Here is a 24,439-nt window from a genome sequence, read left to right as displayed (position 1 = left end):
TTATTTTTTACCCCCTATGGTTCATTTCGTATCGCAGATGATACCTTAGTTTTGGCGAAAGACGGAGATGGTAGTTTCGTGCAAACTTTCGTTCAAAAATTGAAGAAAGTCCTAGTTAGTGTCTTAGCACCTCTCAAGTGTTGCATTAAAAAAAAAAAAAAAAAAACATTAACAAATTAAAAAAAATGAAGAAAAAAAAAATTAGAAAGGAGCCACCCCCATGACCCAAAGCAAACCACCCCCAAAGAGAAAATAGGGGTGGCCAAAACCACCCCCAAAGCATTGAGCCACTCCCATTTGGCTTGGGGGTGGGTACGACCACCCCAGGCCTGACGATCTAGGAGTGGTCAAACTACCCTCGTGGGCCTCAATCACTCCCAAAAGGTCAAAAAAAAGAAAAAAGAGAAGGATGTAGTGGTTGGTTCAGCCAGCCTCACAATGCCAAAGAGCTAAAAAAAAACGGGGGGGGGGGGGGGGGAGGGAGTTGGGGTTTAGCTCCTTAGGAGTGGCTCGCTGAACCACCCTTGTGGCCCATGGGGTGGTTCGGTCACCCCCACAAGGCCAAAGAGCCAAAAAGGGGGGGGGGGGGGGGGGGGGGGGGGGGGTTTAGCTCCTTGGGGGTGGCTCACCAAACCACCCTTATGGCCAATGGAGTGGTTCGGCCACCCCCACAAGGCCAAAGAAGCAAAAAAAAAAAAAAAAAAAAAAAAGAAGAAGAAGAAAGCTCTTTAGGGAGTTTGGCCATTGAGGTGACCAAACCACCCCCATGGGCCACAGAGGTGGTTCGGCTACTCCCAAGCCAAATGGGGGCGAGCCACCTTCAAAGCTTTTGGGGGTAGTTTCGGTCACTCCCATATTCTCTTTGGGGGTAGTTTCCATACTCTCTTTGGGGGTGGCCGAACTACCCCATGACCTAAAGGGAGTGGTTCAGCCACTCCCAAACCGGCCATGGGGTGGCTCGAGCCACATCTTCTATTTTTTTTTTTTTAATGCTTTTAATTTTTTCTTTTAAGTTTTATTATTTTAAGTCTTTTTTTTTTTTTTTTTTTTTTTTTTTTTTTTTCATTTTTAAAGCTTTTTATTTTCAATTTTTTAATTTTTTTAATGTATATAACATGTGTCAACACTTTAAAGGTGTTGACGTAAACTTTTGTCAAATTTTGAACAGAAATATCATGTTTGTCTTTCGTTTAGATTAATGTACTATTTGCGATACAAAATGAACTATAAAGAATAAAAAAATGATGTTACTAGAAGAGAAAAAAATAAAAATATAGTTAACCCAAAAAAAAAAAAAACGTCTAGGACCCAAATGCTTACCAACGTAATTCATCACGTTTTTTTATTAGTCAAAAGGCTATGAGCGTTACACGAAGCACTTTGATACTAATTAAGAAGTTACCAAGAATTAATTGCAGCAGCCGTACTAGAACCCGCCAAATTTCGCAAACATTTTTCTGGTTCAGTACTATCTTTTGATTTTCAAAAGGCAACGTTGTACGTTGATTTTCATTATTATAATAGAATAATAATGAATAATTCGCTTCTTTTATTCTAATGGAATAATGAAGTTTTTTTTTTTTAAAAAAAAAACAAAAATAGAGAACAAGCGAGAACAACAATGACTTTATACCTGTCAAAATCAGGCCATTAATGAGTATAGAATTCTATGACTCATATAAGCTTTGTATAAATTGTCGCAAAGTTGTTGTAAAAAAAATTGGAGTGATTTCTACAATTTTTTTTTTAAAACAAAAATTATGTAAAACTTGTACATATAATTCTCTGATTCAGAAAAAATGTTGATAGATTTTGTATAGATTTTTTTATTCAAATTCTGAAAAAAGTTGAAAAATGAAAAAGCTCTTAATTAAAAATGAAAAATATTGAGGACCTCTAAAAAATTGAAAAAAATAGCTAGCAATGCTCTAAAAAACGCTTGTATTTATCACAAATAAATATGATATATTGCCACGTTAGAAAGAGACTACTCTTAACTAGTTTTGTTCACGTGACAACTTTTTTTTTTTAAAATTTTTTAAATTTTTTTTTTTTAAAAAAAAGAACTTTAAAATTAGCTAGAAGACCATCTGGACACATGAACAAAATGATCAAAAGTTATGTTTTCGAATGACAAAATAACATATCTCTATCACAAATGTAACAAGAGCAATGCTACTGAAGCAAAAGAATTTTAAAAAACATGTGGCATGTAAAATGCACGGCAAGTAGGGATCATATATATATAAGAAAAAATTTTGATATTAGAGTTATTATAATTTTTACTAGGTACAAAATTATTTACAAATTGATGTGATAATTTAAAATCAGTAAAATAATTAAACAAAAAAAATTAGAATTATCAATTTCTCTTCTTTCTTTAAATCAATATTTTTCAGGCAAAATTTTATACAGTAATAATTGTAGAATAATTATAGGACAAAAAGTGCATAAAGACAGAGCATGAGTTATATATGTTTCCAAAAATTAAACAAAAATTGATCGGACCATTAATGGTGCATGAGTTAATTCTTTCTAATGCCGACAAAAAGACAAAAATACTTTACAACTTTTTAATAAAACAAAAATATCCTGATAACATATATACTCCTATGACATAATTGTGATGATGTAATTCAACACGTTTCATTATGCCATATGACATAATTGGTACTAATTAAGAAGTTAACAAGGATTAATTGCAGCCGACGACTCACAGCCGCCCTAGAAAGTAGCTCACTTTCTAGAGCCCGCCAAATTTCGCAAACATTTTTTCTGGTTCAGTACTAAGTTTTGATTTTCAAAAGGCAACGTTGTACACGTTGATATTCATTACATAAATTACGTGCGTACTAACTCCAACCCTTTTATCCCGGAAAGAGGAACAACCTTGAAGAATTTTCAACCTTTTTACGCTAAAAGAATAATAAATTTGTGGTAAAATTAATTCTACATCTAACGGTAATTACCTCCATATATATATATAGAGATATTTATGTCACTGACATATTAGCAAACTGTTGTTTCAACCTTCGAAAAGCTTGATTTTTCAAACCAAACACTGAACAAATATGACATTCGTAATGCATGTGTCAAGAAAAAATAAATCATTTTGAAAGAGAAATTAATTAAGCATCATATGGTTGTTTGAAAATTCCTCCTCTTTCTTTTTTTTTTTTTTTTTTTTACCACAAGTTAAAACAATGAGAAATGTTACATATACATGCTCGTAGTATTTATTCTTTGATGTAGCAGTGAAAAATGAAAATCACCACTATATGCTATATATACTTTTTTTTTATTATTTCATATCCAATGATAATTTTTACTGTTACGTCAAATAATAAATACTAGAGAGTTTGTGTAGCACTCCAAACAACACATGTATTAAGCCAAACACCACATTTAAAATCACTACAATCCTACATATTAAAGCATAAAAAAAAAACAAACACAAGGGATTAATTGGTGATCAAATGAAAACATTTTGAAGAACTCCTCAAAAGTAATTAAATCACTCTCAGAGTAGTTCATTTCAAGAATATTTACTTTGGAAGATTTACATTACAAATAAGTCAACATACAAAACTTATCTCAATTTATCATTTTTCATCCATTTAAGTTTTTGAAATAAACAATCATTTTTCTTGGTATGATAATGAGTAGTAATCCTAATCTTTACGTTCATTTATTACATTTATTTTACACCATCTAATCAAATTTTAATTAATTTTTCATGTCAGCTACTTAATTTTTTTTTTTTTTTTAAAAAAACTACTTAATAATATCACATCAATAAATATATAATAAATCGGTGTTGGTGTGAAAAGTATAATTATTAGTTTCTCTTATTCTACCTCCCTTTTAAAGTTAAAAAGTTTGGAATTTTGATGTGAGTTTATACGAGAGAAAAAAAAAAAAAAAAAAGAAAAAGAAAAAAAAGGCAAAAGAATAATGAAGTATTTATCCTTGAGCTGTCGGATCAAGCGAGAACAACAAAGACTTTATACCTGTCAAAATCAGACCATTAATAAGTATAAAATTCTATTACTCATAAAATTTGTATAAATTGTCTCAAAGTTGTTGTACAAAAAAATTGGAGAGTAATTTCTGCAATTTTTTTTTTCGAAAAAAAAAATAATAATAATTGATCGGACCATTGAGATATGTTTCTATCCATATGCTTTCCAGTTTCCACGGCTAGATGATTATTATCAATGGAACAGCTTAATTAATTAACTTGTTGCTTGTGACCATATTCCGGTACCGGTGCTGACGGCTATAAATAGGGGCCAGGCTATTGCACAGCGACCCAAGCCAACTTCGATCTCTTCCCTTCCGCAAGCCTAAAAGTTTCTGTGAACACAATATTATGGCCAGCAAGTTGCTCATTGCCACCGCAAAGCCAGCCATTAACGGTGAGCTGAGCGTACTAAGCATGTCCGACGAGCAGATCATGAATCAAATTTATGCAACCCATGTTCATGCCGACGAAAAGTTTGACGCTGACTCTCTCTTCGTCGTCGTCGAAAACGTTCTCAAGCGTGCCACCCTTATTGTTGACAATGTTGTGATGGTGAATATATATATCTTTCTACCCTACGTAGTCTTTATAATAATAATTTTTTTTTTCTTCTTCTACTCCCATTATTTCTGTTCTTCTCTATATTAATTGCAAAGGTTGGGATACAGTACTGTAGTACTGGTAACTCTTCCTATTTCAATTAACCTCCTCAGGCCTTGTCCTCTTGAAATGGCAGACAGCTGAGCATTAATTGAGATTTAACAAATTTATTCTGGAAGTGAGAACAAAAATGGATGGGATAAGTTTATTTATTTTTAGTTTAAATTGAGGCAGGAAAGAAGAATACGTATTCCATTTCTTTAATATATATCTCCATATGCGTATCTTTTGAGTTTTCTCATTGATAAATACTTGACTTACTGTAGGGTACCCAAGCACACCTGGAGAATTTGGAGGACAGGCGCCCAAGGCCAGCTTTAGTCCACCATTGTGCACCCTCAAGCAACTTTCTTCCTCCGAGGTATATATATATATATATATATATATATTATAAGTAAGAAAAATTTATTAAAAAAGTGTAAGACGCCTCTAATTATACAGGTAGTATATACAAGAAAAACCCAATAAAACCCACAAGGACCCACAACCCCCAAAGCCCACATAAAACCCAAAAAACAGAATATGCCCCAATCATACACCCAAACCGTCCTGAAACTACCCCAACCCAACAAACCTACCAGAAACCCCAAACAACCCTCCCAAAAAACAACAAACAAACCCAAAACCCAAGAGAGACCCAAAACCCGAGCCGACAGAAGCCGAAAAAAAACAAACCCAAAATACAAAAGGCAAACAAAAAAAAGCAACAAAGACGGTGGTGCATGGAGCCACGTGCATCGGCGCGTGGCGTCCCTCGCATTGGCGTGGTGCGAAACTAGCCAAAAAGACCACCGGAAGGAGCGAAAAACGTTGGAGCTAGAAGCCACCAGAAAGGCACGTGCCTAAAGAATAGGTCCCAAACACTGTAGATCTAGCACCCAAAAATCGGAAACTCCCTCGACCATGCACACTGAAACAGCACGTGGCGGCCACCTGCAGCTGTGCCAATGGCTGGGAAGAATCGGACCATGACGAAGAGTCCCCCGGTGAAGCACGTGCACAGAGAGGAGGTCCCAAAACCCTTAGATCTACAACCCAAGATGTGAAAGAACCAAATAGCACACACAATAGCGCGACAACCATCCATAGAATCGGCATGGACGGAGAGGACCGAAAAAAGCCAACGAGATCTCCGGTGGGACGCGAGCGCCCCGGAGAAGACCCCACCACCGAAGATCTACTCCCAACAAGAAGAAAAACCCAAAACTAAAAGACCTAAGAGAAGAAGAAAAACAGAGGATCAATACCGGATGGGAACCGTTGTACATCTCCGTACAATTTTTCTTTTTTATCAAATCAATCATTGAATTTGTCATGAGATTCATATGTAAGTGCATGAGTTTCACAAATTCAATGATTAATTTGCAAAAGAGATGGACAATAGAATGATACGTAACATATCTCTTTTTTAATATATCAATATCTAACTTGTTGTATGAACTAGTACGAATATGAATGTCATCACTCTGTTGTACAGTTCAATTATATTAGAAGTTTTGACAATAATAAATATTGTGTAATTCAGATGGCATGCAAGGCCCCGGGTGAGGAAATTGCGCACAAAATTACTATGTCGATTCTTAACAAACTCTCAAGCTATTCATGGGATGCGAAAGCAGTGCTGACGCTTGCTGCTTTTGCTTTGGACTACGGAGATTTCTGGCTCTTAGCCCAACTTCACTCTTCGGACCAACTCGCCAAATCAATGGGGATTCTAAGACGAGTACCTACCATCTTAAAGCGTCCAGTCCTTCAGAAATACGGGAAAGAGATTGTTGAAGTTAACAATCTAATCAAGGCCACATTGGAAGTCATCGAGTCCATCTTTGAGTTGGAGAAACTATCAATCTATGACACAAAGGATGTACCAGCATTATCAACTGCCATGGACCGTATCCCAGTGGACGCCTATTGGGCTATCATAACTATTGTAGCCTGCATGACACAAATGTGTTGTCTCACTAGCGATGAGTAAGTTCATGTCCTGGACATATGTTATATATACTGAAATCCTCCAATTAGAATTCACTACCACATCACAGTTATAAGCTGTCTGTGATGCTTATTGTCCGATTTATAGGTTTATAAATGCATGGTTGCCTAATTTCAGGAACAAGAGACAGGAATTATCTCCTTTTGCTCAGAAAATCAATATCACCCTCAACTTTCTAAAGATGCAGATAAAACTTTGCCATCAACAAATAGGTTAGCCACTAGGACGATTTTCATTCACACTACCTTGAATCTGTAGCATATGCAATATAATGTCTTAAAAATGGGTGAAAGTGTTGACCAAGGATTCTTATTCACTACAGATGAACTTGAGGCTTATAGGAAACTCAAGAAACTCTTGCGAACACCTACCGAAATCATGGAGGTTTTCAAGGCACTGGTTTTCGCCAAGGATAATGTGCAACAGCTTATTGATGGTTCTACAAACAAGTTGGTTAGTCTTGTAGCAAACTTTTCTAGCCTTTTTTTTTTTTTTTTTTTTTCTTATTACCTTACTTTAGGAGGCCCGCGGGGGGGGGGGGGGGGGGGGGGGGGGGGGGGGGGGTGGTATTTAACAGTTTACCTAATTTTCATCATTTTGTTCCACAAACAGGTTAGCATTGATGTGCTGAAAAAGAAGAATGTATTATTGTTCTTCTCGGGCCTGGACGTCTCGATTGATGAGATCTTGATTTTGAAGCCAATTTATGACGGAATAAGGAAGAATGAGCAATATAAAATTGTATGGATTCCAGTTGTGGAGGAATGGACTGATGACTTGCGAAAAAAGTTCGAGATTCTGCGGTATAAGATGCCGTGGTACATAGTGCAATACTTTTCACCAGTAGTAGGCATCAAGTTCATTAAGGAGGAGTGGAACTTCAAGAATAAGCCTATCGTTGTGGTGATGAACCCACAAGGAAAGTGGAACACCCAAATGCACTACACATGATTAGGTTATGGAGAATGAAGGCCTTCCCTTTCACTACCATAGCTGAAGAAACTTTATCGGGCAAAGGGGTTTTGATGGAAAGCATTTGGAGTGACATTATAATTAATCCGAACCTAAATGCATGGGTAAAGTTATTTTCACAATCCTAAATGCATATACATATATAAATCACACACATGCACATATTCATGCATGCAAATTTAAGGAAACTTCATAATTTGAGGTTTGGCACTATATATATTGTTCAATCAGATCCAAGAGGAGAAGTACATTTTCTTCTATGGAGGTAAGGACAATGAGTGGCTCCAACAATTTACAAAGAAAGCAACTGTCCTGGCGAATGATCCAGCTATAAAGGGTGCAAGGATTTCAATAGAGTTGTTTTGCGTTGGGAAAGGCAGCAAAGGGGAGGATGATATCGGCATCCTAGGGCATTTCTGGAATTGCATAGAGTGATAGAAATATTCAACATATTGCTTAAACTAACATGCGCAGCGGAAAAACAAATAAAACAGGATTTAGGCTTACCTCTAGCCATATTTGCTCAAGCGTTTCCACGATCCATTTGAAGAACAAGAAAAGTTATTTGAGGGATCTTCTAATCTATGCCTATGACTGAATTGCCGTACTGATGGTGTACACATGCTGTTTATTTATAAGCTAGGTCAGAGACCTTCAAATATGGTAAATACCGTATTGTTCCTCCCATCATGGAAACAATATTATTAATTGATTTTAAATCAATTAATCGATTCCATTACGGTAATTTAATTAATTAAATTACCTAACCGTAATACCGTATTCCCATTTATTTATTAAATTATTAATAAATACTTCCTTATGTGGCATATAGGCCATATATGGAGATAATATCTTACATTCTCCCACTTGGCCTTTATGACACATAATCTTATGGTATTAGGTTCTTTAGTTTAGCCAATCACTTATGGAATCCTCCCACTCAGATAAGAAATGTTTCACACGAATCATGGCAGTAAAACTATTATAAAATTAGGTCGTCCCTTCCATGTATCACAATGTAAAACACTCCTTATATAAGTACCTTATGGATAATTAAGCTTCATGAATGAACTTCCTATAAGTCATTCGGGTCCAACTTTATTTATCCTCATGGATAAAATAATAAATGTGCACAAAATCTTTATAATAACTTTATGTCTATAGACCAAAAAGAGACAAACCAATTTAACCAAGCAAAAATGAATTAATGAGTTTCATATACTCCGCATGACTTTATTCTTTCTTTACCGGTAAACTTTAAGTCATGAGATCCGCAATCATTAATTCAGTACTTATATACTCAATAGACCCTTTATGTCTCTTAATGTTATCTCTCGTACTGAGATATTTGATGTCGATTTACTTCTACTTCTACTCTTTATTCTTATAAAAGAAGATTATAGTAGAATTACCGTAGAGTATCTTTATGGTCTAACTGTAAAATCGACAATATTGAGACTTTCAACAAAATGTCTCATTCATCATGCCTGTGTACTAAATTCATATCACGCTAGACTTTTAGCTTTCTTGGTAGACATAGCAACTATAGTCTGCATACTGCATCTTTAAGATATATCTCTCAATAAAAAGATATATACCCTAAAGTAGACTTTCTACTGTCTACATAATCAGAAAACTCAAATCTGAACAACTAACCACCTTCAAATGGAAAGTGTATCCTTAGGTTAAGTTGTACTTCTTGGTTCCTTGCATATACCGCAAGACTTTATTTGCAGCACTTTATCTATCTAATATTCTTATTGTTAGTCATATGGTTATGCATAATGCAAATGCTTAAAGAAAAACTTTTCATCTGCCCTTATTCCAATACCTTTTGGGACATTAATCTGTATTTAATTGGTCCCTCTTAATTGCTACTGAAGGTACATAATCCTTCATTCTAAATCTTCCCAAAACTTTTTCAATGTAGGCCTTCCGAGACAATGTTAATATTCTTTATGTCTCTGTGAATTTCTATGTCAAAAGACATAAGAGGTTTCACCCAAATCCTTCATTTCAAAGTTTTGTGAAATGATCTTTATGTAGCAAGCCTAAATCACTACTCGCAAAAATAATATCTACATATAGGACTAGAAAGAGTACTGTACTCCCACTGACCTTAAGGTATACTAATTAACAAGGTTTTTAACAAACAATGAAGCAATAACCTTGTAAAAAGTATATCACCGATGAGAGATCTATCACAGCCCATAAATAGAATTCTTTAATTTGCAAGTTTTCTGACTGTTATTTATAAAACCTTTTGATTGTTTCATGTAAACCTCATCTTTAAGATTCCTATTCAGAAAAGTTGTTTTCGCATCCATTTGATATAGCTCTAGATCAAAATGAGCTACTAATGCTATGATTATCTTGATGAACCATTCTTAAACACTGGAGAGAATGTTTCACGATAATCAATGCCTTCCTTATGAGTAAAACCATTGGCTACGAGTCTAGCTTGACTTTTGAGCAATGGGTTTATCTCTTACTTCATGGCACTGAATCACACTGTGGAGTTTTCTTCACTCATAGCATGTAAAAACAATTTTGGATCATCTTTATGTCCAATGTTAACATCAAACTCTGGGAGATATACAACATGATCACTAAGAATTGTTGATCTCTTTATTCTATAGGATTTTCTTAATTCTACTTCCTCTGCATTTTGCAATGGGAGAATAGACTTTTGAACCTGTTCTATATGAGTTGGCTGTTCTAGAAATGATTGTGGCTCAAGATAATCAATCTGATTTTCCCTGAATACAATCAATCATCCTCTATGAGGAGGAGATTTGGCCAACTCTAGTGCTTCCTCAAATTCCAATTTATGTAAATGAGCACTCCCACTAGGTTCTGCATCCTTTAGAAATTTTACAATCAACAACTCTATGATTATATGATGGATAATTAAAACATTAAAACCTCTTAAAGTTTACTAGATAGCTTATAAAAGATCCGCTGGTTGTCTTTGAATCTAATTTCCTTAGGTGAGGATTATAAATCCCCTCTTTAGCAAGGTAACCCCATATGTGTAAATAATTTAAACTTGGCTTCCATTTATTTCATAAAATGTGTCTTAAGGACAACCTTAAATGGAATCCAGTTCAACATATACACAACGATCTTCAAAGCTTTACTCTATAAGGGTAATAACATATTAGTATTATTAATCATTTCCCTTTTGTGTGTACCTACCTTAATACTATATGCCTATATTAGATCTTATGATCTTCATATTGTTTCTCTTCTTCTTCTTCCTTATAGGTATTGAAAGCATTCAATACCCCAGCTTTAATATTTAGAAGATAAAGATACATAAACTTATATGGTCATCACTAAAAGAGATAAAAATATCTCTGACCATTTAGGCAATGAGTATGAAAAGGTCAACACCTTTCAATATACATGATCTCAAGAATCTCAAAAGGCTCTCTTTGGCACCTCTAATGGTCTTGTTGGTATGCCTTCCCTTATGCAGTCCACACAAGAACCAAAGTCAGTACATTACCGACTTTTATTTTCTGTATAGAGATATATTTCAATCTCCAAAGCCATAACAAGAGCATTTTTAAATTCTCAAAGACTCTACTTTAAGTCAACATCAGTATACAGAAATAAACAAATAGTTTTGTTTCAAAAGTTGGGATGTAGGTCAATTTTAAATAGATTTTAAATAAACCCCAACCAATATTCCACCTAAAATAAGAAAAATTTCAAGTTTAAAATAAAATCAAAATTTTTAACAAACCAAACTAGAAAATAAATTTCTAAAAGATTATGGAATATAAATCATTTTTGAGGTAAAAAATATAATTGAATCTCAAAATTAACCTATAGATCCCAACAACCTCAAATTATGAAAAACACATGTTCTGCATTTGTAGACAATGTGGATTGTTAAACCATAATCAATCCACAACATATTTGAATGAGTCACTAAAAGAGATTCATGACATACTAGATATATGAGATTATCTTTATTTTAAGTCATTTCTTATACTTCATGCAATCTTTTTTTATATGCCCTTAATTTTTCTTATTGCATGAGAAATAGGTATCTTGATTGCTATAATACTTTATTGGCACCTTATTCTCATGCTTGAATTGTTGGGCATGATTGCATTTATCGGTCTATCCCTTAACATGAGTAACCATGTGAACACTTTATGGATTCTCTCATATTCTTGAACACACACAGTTAGAAGTTTGTTTGCTAACCATTTATCCTTATGTGTGTTACAAGATAAAATTCTACACTTAGAAGAGAGAATTCAAAAAATAAAATAGACCAATAATGATTCAAAAAATCTCAATCTTTAAGGACTTAAGCTAAACTACAATATCTTTCATTCCCATAATGGAATTAGAAACATTCAAATGAAAAAGCATATTAATCTTTTTCTAGTCAGAAAAATATTACCATAATGTATTGGAATATAAAACTACCAAAAGGAAGAGTAACAAGAATAGCTGCAATCACCAAGAATATTAAAATACTTTAATGTTATGAAGTAACTTTATTTTAAATTGGCCAATGCCAATTTAAATAGTAAATAGTAAATTTCAACCTACCTGTGGGCAACGGCTGTATCACGCATGAAATTTACTCTTTATTAATAAGACTAAAGCAAATTTAAATATTAATAAATAAAATTCTTCGTACTTGTGGGCAACCGAGAGAAATTTTACTTTTAATGCTAAATTTGTTATCTTATTCTAATTAAGTCATAAAAATAAAAACTTCACTGTGGGGATAAGTAATTAAATTTATGAATTAACTACAAGACGATGTCAACTTTATTTTAAATTTGTCAATGCCAATTTAAATAGTAAATTTCAACCTACCTGTGGGCAAATGTTGCATCATGCATGAAATTTACTCTTTATCAATAAGACTAATAAATTTAAATATTGATAAATAAAATTCTTCGTACCTGTGGGCAATCGAGAGAAATTTTACTTTCAATACTAAATTTGTTATCTTATTCTAATTAAGTCATAAAAATAAAAACTTCTCTGTGGGGATAAGTAATTAAATTTATGAATTAATTACAAGACGATATTAATTTTTCTATATGAAGTTCATGTGTACGATCTTTATGCGATTATTATAAAATCGAGATGCTGTGGTTCTCATAATAATCACTCTGCAGTTTATGAACATCTAACAAAATTCTTTATGATGTTCTTATGTGTAATCATGATGTAATTATCATTAAAAATAGGGATGCTGTGGCTCTCCCGAAATTATCATGATAATTGCTACTTCATTAACATCTAATAACTTTATAGATGCCCCCTTAACAGCCCCAGGAATATAACAAACCAATACCTAAATGGGGTAAACAGCATTTTTCAAGGTGCAACCAGGTGAGTTCCCAGGAAAGTGAGGGGGGTCACTTGGACACACTTAAATCCCAAGACTTTCCTAGCCAGAACTTTTCTAGACATTCCATTCTTGGATATTATTGTAAACACACCAGCTTATATGGTATTATTAATTATTCTTAGGTCTAGGCATCAAGCAATTTATATTTAAATAATTAAAATATTTTCCTCAATTCATGTATTAAAGAAACAATAATCTTAACATACAACACTGTAAATAATAAGTGGAATAAAACTGTAATATGAGGACATAAAGTTCTGGCTAGGAAAGTGAGGGGGGTCACTTGGACACACTTAAATCCCAAGACTTTCCTAGCCAGAACTTTTCTAGACATTCCATTCTTGGATATTACTGTAAACACACCAGCGTATATGGTATTATTAATTATTCTTAGGTCTAGGCATCAAGCAATTTATATTTAAATAATTAAAATATATTCCTCAATTCATGTGTTAAAGAAATAATAATCTTAACATACAACACTGTAAATAATAAGTGGAATAAAACTGCAATATGAGGACATAATAAAACACATGGCCTAATGGTTTAGTAAGTGGCCTTAAGCCCTTTACACTTGGTGAACCCAAGATCTAAACACCATAAGGCCTAAGTTCCCCTTTTAAAAGAACTTGATGGGTTGTTGCATTGGGCTAGTGGATCTCTTTATAGGACTGGGTCAAACCCACTTAAATGGGCCCTTTTTTTTTTTTTTTAACTGAATAGGGTCTCTTGGGCTGACCCGAATGGGTCAACCCATTTGATATTGGGTTGGACTCATGGGTTTTAAACCCGACCCGCATTTCTTTATGGGTTGAAACCCTAACCCGGATGCCCAAAAATGACCTGAAAATTCACATATGCTGACCCGACCCGGATTGCGTGATGGGTTGAAACCCTAAAATCTGAAAAATAAAACCCTAGCCACCACCCCTCCTCCACCCTTGCCGCCGCCACCCAATGCCGCCCCTTATGCGGCGGCCAAGAGAGGCCGCCGCTCTGACGACCACGGCGACCCTTGTAGGTCGTCGTGTACTGGAGAAGCAGCGGCCTTGACTGAGACGACGGGAACGGCGACCTTTGGGTCACCGTTCACTGCAGAAGCAGCGGCCGTTGGAGTACTGGAACGGCGACCCAAAGGTCGCCGTTTACCACGGAAGCAGCGGCCAAGAGGCCACTGCTTGGGGTGCTGGAACGGCAACCGCCGTTAACTGTAGAAGCAGCGGCCAAGAAGCTGCTGCTTGGGGTGCTGGAACGGCGACCCTTGGGTCGCCGTTTACTATAGAAGCAACGGCCAAAAGGCCGCTGCTTGGAGAACCCGAACGGCGAAACAAGGGTGGCCTCAGCTTGGTTTCCAGGCAGGGGCAAAAGGGTAAATACATGGGTTTCAACCATATGACCGTATATGAACATGAACAGATGCAAAGCAAAATCTGTTTAGGTATAGATGTAGTTCTTCACAAAAGAGACAGTATAAACAAATGAAAATATCCTTAAACCCTTATGCTTTCCAACGGTACGTGAACAACAAATTATGTTTACAAAGGAAACTATTGGATCCAACAAAACAGTTAATGCTGAGCATAGAAGTTGCTCTGATACCACATGATAGAAATATTCAACATATTGCTTAAACTAACATGCGCAGCGGAAAAACAAATAAAACAGGATTCAGGCTTACCTCTAGCCATATTTGCTCAAGCGTTTCCACGATCCATCTGAAGAACAAGAAAAGTTATTTGATGGATCTTCTAACCTATGCCTATTACTGAATTGCCGTACTGATGGTGTACACAGGCTGTTTATTTATAGGCTAGGTTAGGGACCCTCAAATATGGTAAATACCGTATTGTTCTTCCCATCAAGGAAACAATATTATTAATTGATTTTAAATCAATTAATCGATTCTATTACGGTATTTTAATTAATTAAATTACCTAACCGTAATACCGTATTGCCATTTATTTATTAAATTATTAATAAATACTTCCTTATGTGGCATATAGGCCATATATGGAGATAATATTTTACATAGAGAGCTTTTTCTTCTCAAGGACTCACAAGAAGACTGACTCAGATCCTCTAACGCAGGAAATCCAGAAGTTGCTTTCCTACAAGAATGAAAGTGGATGGATTGTGCTCAGCAAAGGGTCTAGCGTGGTTGCAACTGGTCATGGGACAACAATTATGAAGGTCTTGGATGAGTTTGAGAAATGGAAAGGGTACGCTCGTGAGATTGGCTTCGAAATTTGTTTCAAAGAGTACCATGACAAGCTTATTGAAATGGATCGCCCCTGCTGTCGTTTTGACGTCCCAATCACTGCTGGAAAAATCCCTGAGCATATGAAATGCCCTCACTGTCCCCGCGTTATGGAGACTTTTATCAGCTTCAAGTGCTGCCACCTTGACGGTGCTCTGAACGCACTGCATTAGATGGCCACCACTGCATTAGATGGCCTCCTCTGCCGACCAATGTTTTCACCAAATAATAATGTATGTCTTAAGTTTGCTTGTGACAAGTGTTTACTAGTATAAGAAAATCTACAATAAAGAGCATCGTGATTACATTTGTAATCCGATGCTAATGTTACTGGAGACTATCTATGTACTCATCGTCTGATGTTCATGTTGCAATTGAAAGTCGTTTTCCTTTTTTTTTGGCTTTATCTTTTGTTTAGGTTTCGTCATGGCCGGCATGCATGTACTTTCACAGAAAGTGGTTTAACGTAAGATTATAATAAAGAAATGAATGGTCACTTACTTGCTTTGCTACATAACAATTTCCATAATATATACCTTATCAAAAAAAAAAAAATCCATAATATATACTTACATGCATGGACCATGGTAGTTATTGACATTTGGGAAAGGTTTTCGAGCAGTCAAAATCGGGTAATAAGACTGAAAGAACAATATTAATTTTTTAATTTCCTTCTTATTTAAACAATTTCTTAAAATCAGATTAGAAGATTGGACCCAGACTATTGGGGAGATTAATAATCCGAGAGTCTTCTAATGAGACCATGTTGAGATACCATGTCACTACCCAATTAGAAACCATTATTTATATATATGCTATCACTCTAAAAAGACTAATTAACTTGCAATCTGAGCTCTCTAAAGTAATTTATCTAGTCAACTCTTACTTAATAAAAAAAAATTAATATAAAAATTAACACTCCTAAACACTTTTATATTCTACCTATTTAAGTTGAGCAATCCATCCACCCAAGGTGGAAGTAACTTTTGGGGATTCACAAAATTCCCCACGCAAATCCTTGGCCGTTGTGGTTCTTTTATGTTATATACCGTTGTGGGCCTCTTTGAATTGCATGTTGATATTATGGACTCTCCTATATAGATGGACACATATATGTTACCGTTGCCGACTTTGCACTATGAAGGATCTTGCACCATTTTGGAAAGTATCACTACAAAAAACAGTGTAAATCGCCGCGTGTCTACAGTAACCGTTACTGTAGACACGCGGCCATTTGGCAGCGTGTGTCTCTGGCCACGTGGCAAGATGGGGCGTAGAAACAATTGGCCGCGTGTATAAATTACACGCGGCCAGATGGCAGCGTGTATAAATTACACGCGGCCAATTGGCAGCGTGTAATTTATACACGCGGCCAATTGGCCGCGTGTAATTTATACACGCTGCCATCTGGCCGCGTGTACTTATACACGCGGCCAGATGGCCGCGTGTTCTTATACACGCGGCCAGATGGCCGCATGTATAAATTACACGTGTCAAACAGAATGCCACGTGTATAAAAATACACGTGGCTAACTGGTGTATTCCAGAAAAATATTTTTAGAATTCCTTTTTTTTAAAAAAAAACAAACAAACAAATAGTATGTACATGATAATATTACTATGTACCCTATACCAAATTAGAGTTTATAAACTAATTAGTTTTGTACAGTACTTGTAGTTAAATATTTTTGAATTTATTTATATAAAAAATTCTTATTATATACCCCAACAATAAATTTGTGCTATATTTAGTATGTATTGTACTTATAGTTATGTTTTAGGGTTTACATGCAGGTTGAGTTTCTTGAATATGGTTTATGCGTTAGGACTTAATTTATTGTATGTGTAGTACATACTCTCAGGGTTAGGGTTCGTAGAACATCCATTTGAATGTGTTCGCCTTGTGGTCCCGATCATTATAGCATACCTTACACAAGTATAAAATTGCATGCCTCTATCATTTGATCTAGTTCAATGTTCAAAACTTGGTCGAACTATCATTTGATCCTAGAGTTAGGGTTTATCACTATATATATAGTATATATATTTAGGGTTAGGGTTAGCGTTAGGGTTAGGGTTAGGGTTTATGGCTTATACATATAGTACATACACTTAATATTAGGGTTAAGGTTAGGGTTTATGGCTTACATATATATGGTACATACACTTAAGATTATGGTTAAGATTATGGGTTTTAGGGTTCAATTTTATGGTCAGGGTTTAGTATAGTGTATATATATATATATATATACTTAGGGTTAGGATTTAGTTTTAATTTATAGTTTACGGTTTAGTTTTATGGCTTAGGGTTTAGCAATTTCTACAGTTCATACACTTAGGGTTTAACAATTTGTACAGTACATACACTTAGGGTTGCATGTGTTTGTATTTGTATTTGTATTTGTATTTGTATTTCAAATCTATCTTGTAATATTATGTATATACATATATATAATATATGCATACATGCATGCATGTAAACGGCGTGCCGAAACTATATACCTTTATAGTTACTTGTATATACCATAACATTGGTGTTTATGGCTATATATATATATATAGTATACTTATATAGCTATATACAGTATAGCTATATATAGTATATATATACACTTAGGGTTAGGGTTTATAGATATATATAATAACGTTGTATATACACTTAGTGTTAAGGTTTATGTTTATATAGAGTATTAAATGCATAAATAACCCAAATTTGTGCTATATATATATGCATAATTATACGGCGAGGAACAAAAAAATAATATGCAACATAACAAAGTACATACACTTAGGGTTAGGGTTTATGACTATATATAGTATATAAACATAGAGTTAGGGGTTATGGGCTACGTGCAATATGTTTATAGTATATTTACGTTTTACGTGTTGAGTACTTTACATATATATGGTATACTTATAAGTAAACCCTAACTCTAATTAGGATTTACGTTAATGGAATACTAATCTAATAAAACCCTAACCCTATATATATATAGGACCTATATATATATATATATGAAACTTAACAGAGACTTAGGGTTTAAGAATTAGTTTTAGGGTTATCGTTTAGGGTTTAGTTTTATGGGTTAGAGTCTACGTAAACGTTAACACTATATATATTACATACACTTAGGGTCGGATTAGGGTTTGTGTTTACAAATACAAATATATATTTATATATATATATATATATATATATATATATATATATATATATATATATATATATATATAATTTTCGTTTTTTTTTTTAAAAAAAAAAAAAAAAATTTAAAAAACCGATAGAGACGTGTATTATTATACACGTCTCTAATTGGCCGCGTGGCATTAAGCCACGCGGCCAATTTTTGGCCAGGTGACCTGTGCGGGACAATTCCCGCGCGCCACCTGGCCTCGTTTTCAATTAATTAAAAAATAAAAACAGGGTAGCTTCCATAGGAAGCTACCCCATGCGATCCACAAATTTCTCTCCCTCACCTCTCTCTCTCTCTCACTCGGCTCTCTCTCTCTCTCTCTCTCTCTCTCCTTCTCCGTCCACCGTCCACCGACCACCGACCACCGCCCTCCGGTGTCTTCTCCGGCCAGCTCCCTCTCCGGTGCATGCTCTCTCTCTCTCTCTCTCTATCTCTCTCTCTCTCTCTCTCTCTAGCTCTCTCTCTCTCTCTCTAACTGAACCAGGTCCTATCTCTCTCTAGCTCTCTCTTTCTAGCTCTCTCTCCCTCTCTTTCTCTCTGTCTCTCTCTCTATCTCTCTGTCTCTCTCTAGCTCTCTCTCTCTCTAGGTCTCTCTCTCTCTCTCTTTCTCTCTGTCTCTCTCTCTCTATCTCTCTGTCTCTCTCTAGCTCTCTCTCTCTCTCTCTCTCTCTAACCGAACCACAGTAGGTCCGGACCTCTCTCTCTACACCCATCTCACTGACTCTCTCTCTCTCTCTCTCTCTCTCTCTCTCTCTCTCTTTGTGCCTTGTACGTGAATATTATTTTGGGACTAATATGTTTTAATGCAGGTACATTTTGGCTAAGGAGCATACAAATCACTCAAAAAAAAATATTTGTGAGTAATTTTACCATTAATTTTTTTTCTTTAATTTTGGCTATAATAAACTTGGTGCATTTAAATTAATTTGTTTCAAATCTGTTTCTAATTTTTTTAATAGTTTCATATAATAATTGTGGATTTAGCAATTAATAATGGTCTATGCAATGCTGTTAATTTTGTTGAGTTTGAATATCTATTGTTGTGTAATTTTATGTATTTTGATGTGGTTGGTCGTTATGCATGAAAAATATTCGTACAGTTGTGGTTCTTTTTTTTTTTTTTTGTAATATGTTTTACTGTACTACGAATTGGTGTGTGGATTATTATTTGTGGTAATTATTTTATTAACTTCATCATAAAATCAATGATCCAAACCAATAAAATATAAATAACTATGCGGTACTATTTCAACAATTTTTGGGTTTTTTAAGAACAAAGAAAAAAAGTTTAATTGTTCATTCTCAGGTAATTTTTTTACAAAAAAAAAAAAAAAAAAAAACATTTCAAAGTAAACTCGCTATCATTTTATAATAAAATGATTGTATTCAACGATTATTGGATAGATACAGAAAATTAAATTTGGCCACCGTCTACCATTTATAATAATTCTTTTTATTATTCAATTTATAACAAACGTGTAAACAATAAACCCTAAACCCTAAATCAAAACCAATATAAAAATCCCTATGATCAAATCTCAAAACCAAACCCCTAAGCTTTATACTCTAAAAAACAAGCAAAAACCATAAACCCTAAACCCTAGCCCAAAATACCGTTCACCCTAAAAACCCTAAACCCTACAAAAGAGTGAAATTTTTTTGTTACTTTTTTATTTTAGTTAAACCCTAAACCCTAACCTTAAAACCCTAAAAACTAAACCCTAAAAACCTAAATCCTAACCTTAAAACCCTAAAACCTAAACCCTAAACCCTAAACCCTAAACTCTAACCTTAAAACCCTAACCCTAAAAACTAAACCGTAAAAACGTAAACCCTAAAAACCTAAACCCTAACCTTAAAACCCTAAAACCTAAACCCTAAACCCTAACATTAAAACCCTAACCCTAAAAACCTAAACCCTAACCTTTTTAATCCTAACCCTAAAAACTAAACCTTCAAAACCTAAACCCTAATCCTAAAAACTAAACCCTAACAACCTAAACCCTAAACCCTAAACCGTAAAACCTAAACCCTAACCTTAAAACCCTAACCCTAAAAACTAAACCTTCAAAACCTAAACCCTAACTTTTTTAACCCTAACCCTAAAAACTAAACCCTAACCTTTTTAACCCTAACCCTAAAAAAAGAAACCATAAAACTCTAAACCATAAATAAAGAAAGACGAATATTAAAAAAGAAAAAATTAATAAAGGGAGAGATCTCTTTTTTTTTTAATTACTTTTTATGGTGAGGTAAACCCAAACCCTAACCCTACAAACTAAACCCTAAACACCTAAAACCCTAAACCCTACAAATATATTTACCTAAACCCTAAACCCTAACCCTAAAAACTAAACCCTAAAAACCTAAACCCTAACCTTAAAAACTAAACCCTAAACCCTAAACCCTAAACCTAAACCCTAACCTTAAAAACTAAACCCTTAAAACCGAAACCCTAAAAACTAAACCCTTAAAACCTAAACCCTAACCTTTTTAACCCTAACCCTAAAAACTAAACCCTAACAACCTAAGCCCTAACCTTTAAACCCATACCCTAAAAACTAGAACCCTAAAAACCTAAACCCTAACCTTAAAAACTAAACCCTTAAAACCCTAACCCTAAAAACTAAACCCTTAAAACCTAAACTCTAACCTTTTTAACCCTAACCCTAAAAACTAAACCCTAACAACCTAAGCCCTAACCTTTAAACCCAAACCCTAAAAACTAAACCCTAAAAATAAAAATAACAAAACCCTAAACCCTAGAAAAAGAAAGAAGAATATTAAAAAATATAAAAGAAAAAGGTTCGAGATCTCTCTTTTTTTTTTTAATTTTTTTTTTTTTACTATTTTATTTTAGTTAAACCCTAAACCCTAAAACCCTACACCCTAAAAAACCCTAAACCCTACAAATATATTTACCTAAACCCTAAACCCTAACCCTAAAAACTAAACCCTAAAAACCTAAACCCTAACCTTAAAAACTAAACCCTAAACCCTAAACCCTAAACCCTAAACCTAAACCCTAACCTTAAAAAATAAACCCTTAAAACCGAAACCCTAAAAACTAAACCCTAAACACCTAAACCCTAACCTTAAAAACTAAACCCTTAAAACCGAAACCCTAAAAACTAAACCCTTAAAACCTAAACCCTAACCTTTGTAACCCTAACCCTAAAAACTAAACCCTAACAACCTAAGCCCTAACCTTTAAACCCATACCATAAAAACTAGAACCCTAAAAACCTAAACCCTAACCTTAAAAACTAAACCCTTAAAACCCTAACCCTAAAAACTAAACCCTTAAAACCTAAACTCTAACATTTTTAACCCTAACCCTAAAAACTAAACCCTAACAACCTAAGCCCTAACCTTTAAACCCAAACCCTAAAAACTAAACCCTAAAAACCTAAAACCATAAACCCTAAAAATAAAAATAACAAAACCCTAAACCCTAAAAAAAGAAAGAAGAATATTAAAAAATATAAAAGAAAAAGGTTCGAGATCTCTCTATTTTTTTTATTTTTTTTTATTACTATTTTATTTTAGTTAAACCCTAAACCCTAAAACCCTACACCCTAAAAAACCCTAAACCCTACAAATATTTTTACCTAAACCCTAAACCCTAATCCTAAAAACTAAACCCTTAAAAACCTAAACCCTAACCTTAAAACCTAAAAAGAAAAAACCCTAACCCCTAAAAAAAGTATGAAAAAATGATACTTTGAGTTAACTGTTTAAAACAAACATTAAACAAACAAGCACTTTATTTGCTGTAATCAAATAACATATTTCGTTTCAGACTGTTAACTCGCGTACAGAGGAATATGGACAAGTCGTGGATGTCAACACCTAGAGGTACGACACAGTATAACGACGGGTGTAGAGCGTTCGTGGCATTCGCCGTTCGTAACTGTAGGTCTGTTGATGGCAAAATTTACTGCCCATGTAAGTACTGTCGAAATAACCAGCGGCACCCCCCAGATTACGTTCTTGCCCACCTGACAGGAGGGAAGGGAATGTGCACGGGATACGGTTTCTGGTATATGCACGGTGAGACAACCCTAAACCCTGCTGTTCCTGTTCGGGGTCACGACCATCCCAGTGTCACAGATATGGCTGCATGTGGCATTGAACATGTAGAAGTCACAGAACAAGGCGGAGACCTGGAACAAGGTGGTGACATGCACGCCATGTTGCATGACGCCTTCGGCGTGCACGATGCATCAGATACCGATCATGTTGGCCAGCCCGGAGAAGTAAATGAAGGAACCTCTGCAAGGGACACATTGAAGTACCTTGAGTTGTTGAAGACTGCCGACAAGCCACTTCACCCCGGGACAAAGCACAGTAAATTGAGTGCTACTGTACATTTCTACAACTTGAAGTGCATTGGAGGTATTAGTAACAAGATTTTTTATGATATTCTTGAGCTTGTCAGTCAGTTATTGCCTCCTTGCGATGAGACATTGCCGGTGAATACGTACGAGGCGAAGAAATTCCTCAGTTCCATGGGTCTCAGGTATGAGAAGATTCCGGCGTGCCGTAATGACTGTATGCTATTCTGGAAAGACAATAAAGATCTAGATACCTGCACAGTATGTGGAGAATCTAAGTGGATGGCTGATATACATTTCGATCAGGATGGTGAGGTAATATCGTCGAGGAAAAAACGTCCAGTGAAGGTGTTGAGATGGTTTCCACTCATCCCACGGTTACAGAGGTTATTCATGTCGGAGCACACGGCGCACAATATGAGATGGCCGCACTAGGGACGGCGTATTGAGGCACCCCGCGGACGGTGAGGCATGGAGATCGTTCGACTCTCTACATCCGGATTTTATGGCTGACAGTAGGAACGTGCGGCTTGGACTGACAGCAGATGGATTCAATCCATTTGGGAACATGAGTACATCCCACAGCATATGGCCCGTATTGCTTGTACCGTACAATTTGCCTCCTTGGATGTGCATGAAACAGACGTCGTTCATCCTGTCACTGGTTATCCCCGGACCGAGCTCACCTGGTATGGATATCGACGTCTACCTTCAGCCACTGATTGATGAGCTGTTGGAGCTGTGGGATGTAGGGGTACGAACACTAGATGCTGCGAAGATGGAGAATTTCAATATGCGTGCTCAGTTGATGTGGACAATAAACGACTTCCCGGCGTATGCAGATTTATCCGGTTGGCCTAACAAAGGTGTGAAGGCATGTCCTTGTTGCATGCATTCGACACGTTCTAAACATCTGAAGAACGGTTGTAAATTTTGTTACATGGGACACAGGAGGTACTTGCCAACCGAACATCTGTGGCGGCTGAACAGAAGAACGTTTGATGGGACTGAGGAGTTAGAATGTGCTCCTGATATGCCTTGCGGGGTCGAGATCCTCCAACAGTTGGACGGAGTTGCGTTTGTGGATGAGACCGCGGGTAAGACGAGACGGAAGAAGCGGAAGACGGGTGCACGGGGTGCTGATGATGTTGTGTGGAAGAAGAAAAGTATTTTCTTCAGATTGCCGTACTGGAAGGACAATTTGCTTAGACACAATCTTGATGTCATGCACATAGAGAAAAATATCATGGACAATATACTTGGCACTTTGGACATCAAAGGGAAAACGAAGGACAACTTGGCAGCTCGGCTGGATTTGCAGGAGATGGGGTTGAGACCTAAATTGCATCCGTTCACCGCCGAAAATGGTAAAACATTTATACCCGCGGCTTGTCACACGATGTCCAGGGAGGATAAAGAAAGCTTTTTAAAGGTGCTTCGAAATGTGAGAGTTCCAGACGGATATGCGTCTAACATTTCAAGGTGTGTTCGGATGAAGGACCGTACAATTTCAGGGTTAAAAAGTCATGACAGCCACATACTGATGCAGCAGCTTCTACCAATTGCATTGTGTCAGTCATTGCCAGACAAAGTGGTCAGACCTATAGTTG

General features: G+C 35.6%; 1 pseudogene; it reads left to right on the top strand.

The window, feature by feature from the left end:
• The first annotated feature begins 4,362 nt into the window (after positions 1-4,362).
• On the top strand, positions 4,363-15,471 carry LOC133862249 (protein SIEVE ELEMENT OCCLUSION B-like; annotated as a pseudogene).
• Positions 15,472-24,439: the final 8,968 nt, after the last annotated feature.

Source organism: Alnus glutinosa, chromosome 1 (genome assembly GCF_958979055.1).
Source record: "Alnus glutinosa chromosome 1, dhAlnGlut1.1, whole genome shotgun sequence".
Classification (NCBI taxonomy): Eukaryota; Viridiplantae; Streptophyta; class Magnoliopsida; order Fagales; family Betulaceae; genus Alnus; species Alnus glutinosa.
The sequence above is the reverse complement of the archived record's forward strand: the minus strand, read 5'-3'. Positions and strand labels throughout refer to the sequence as shown.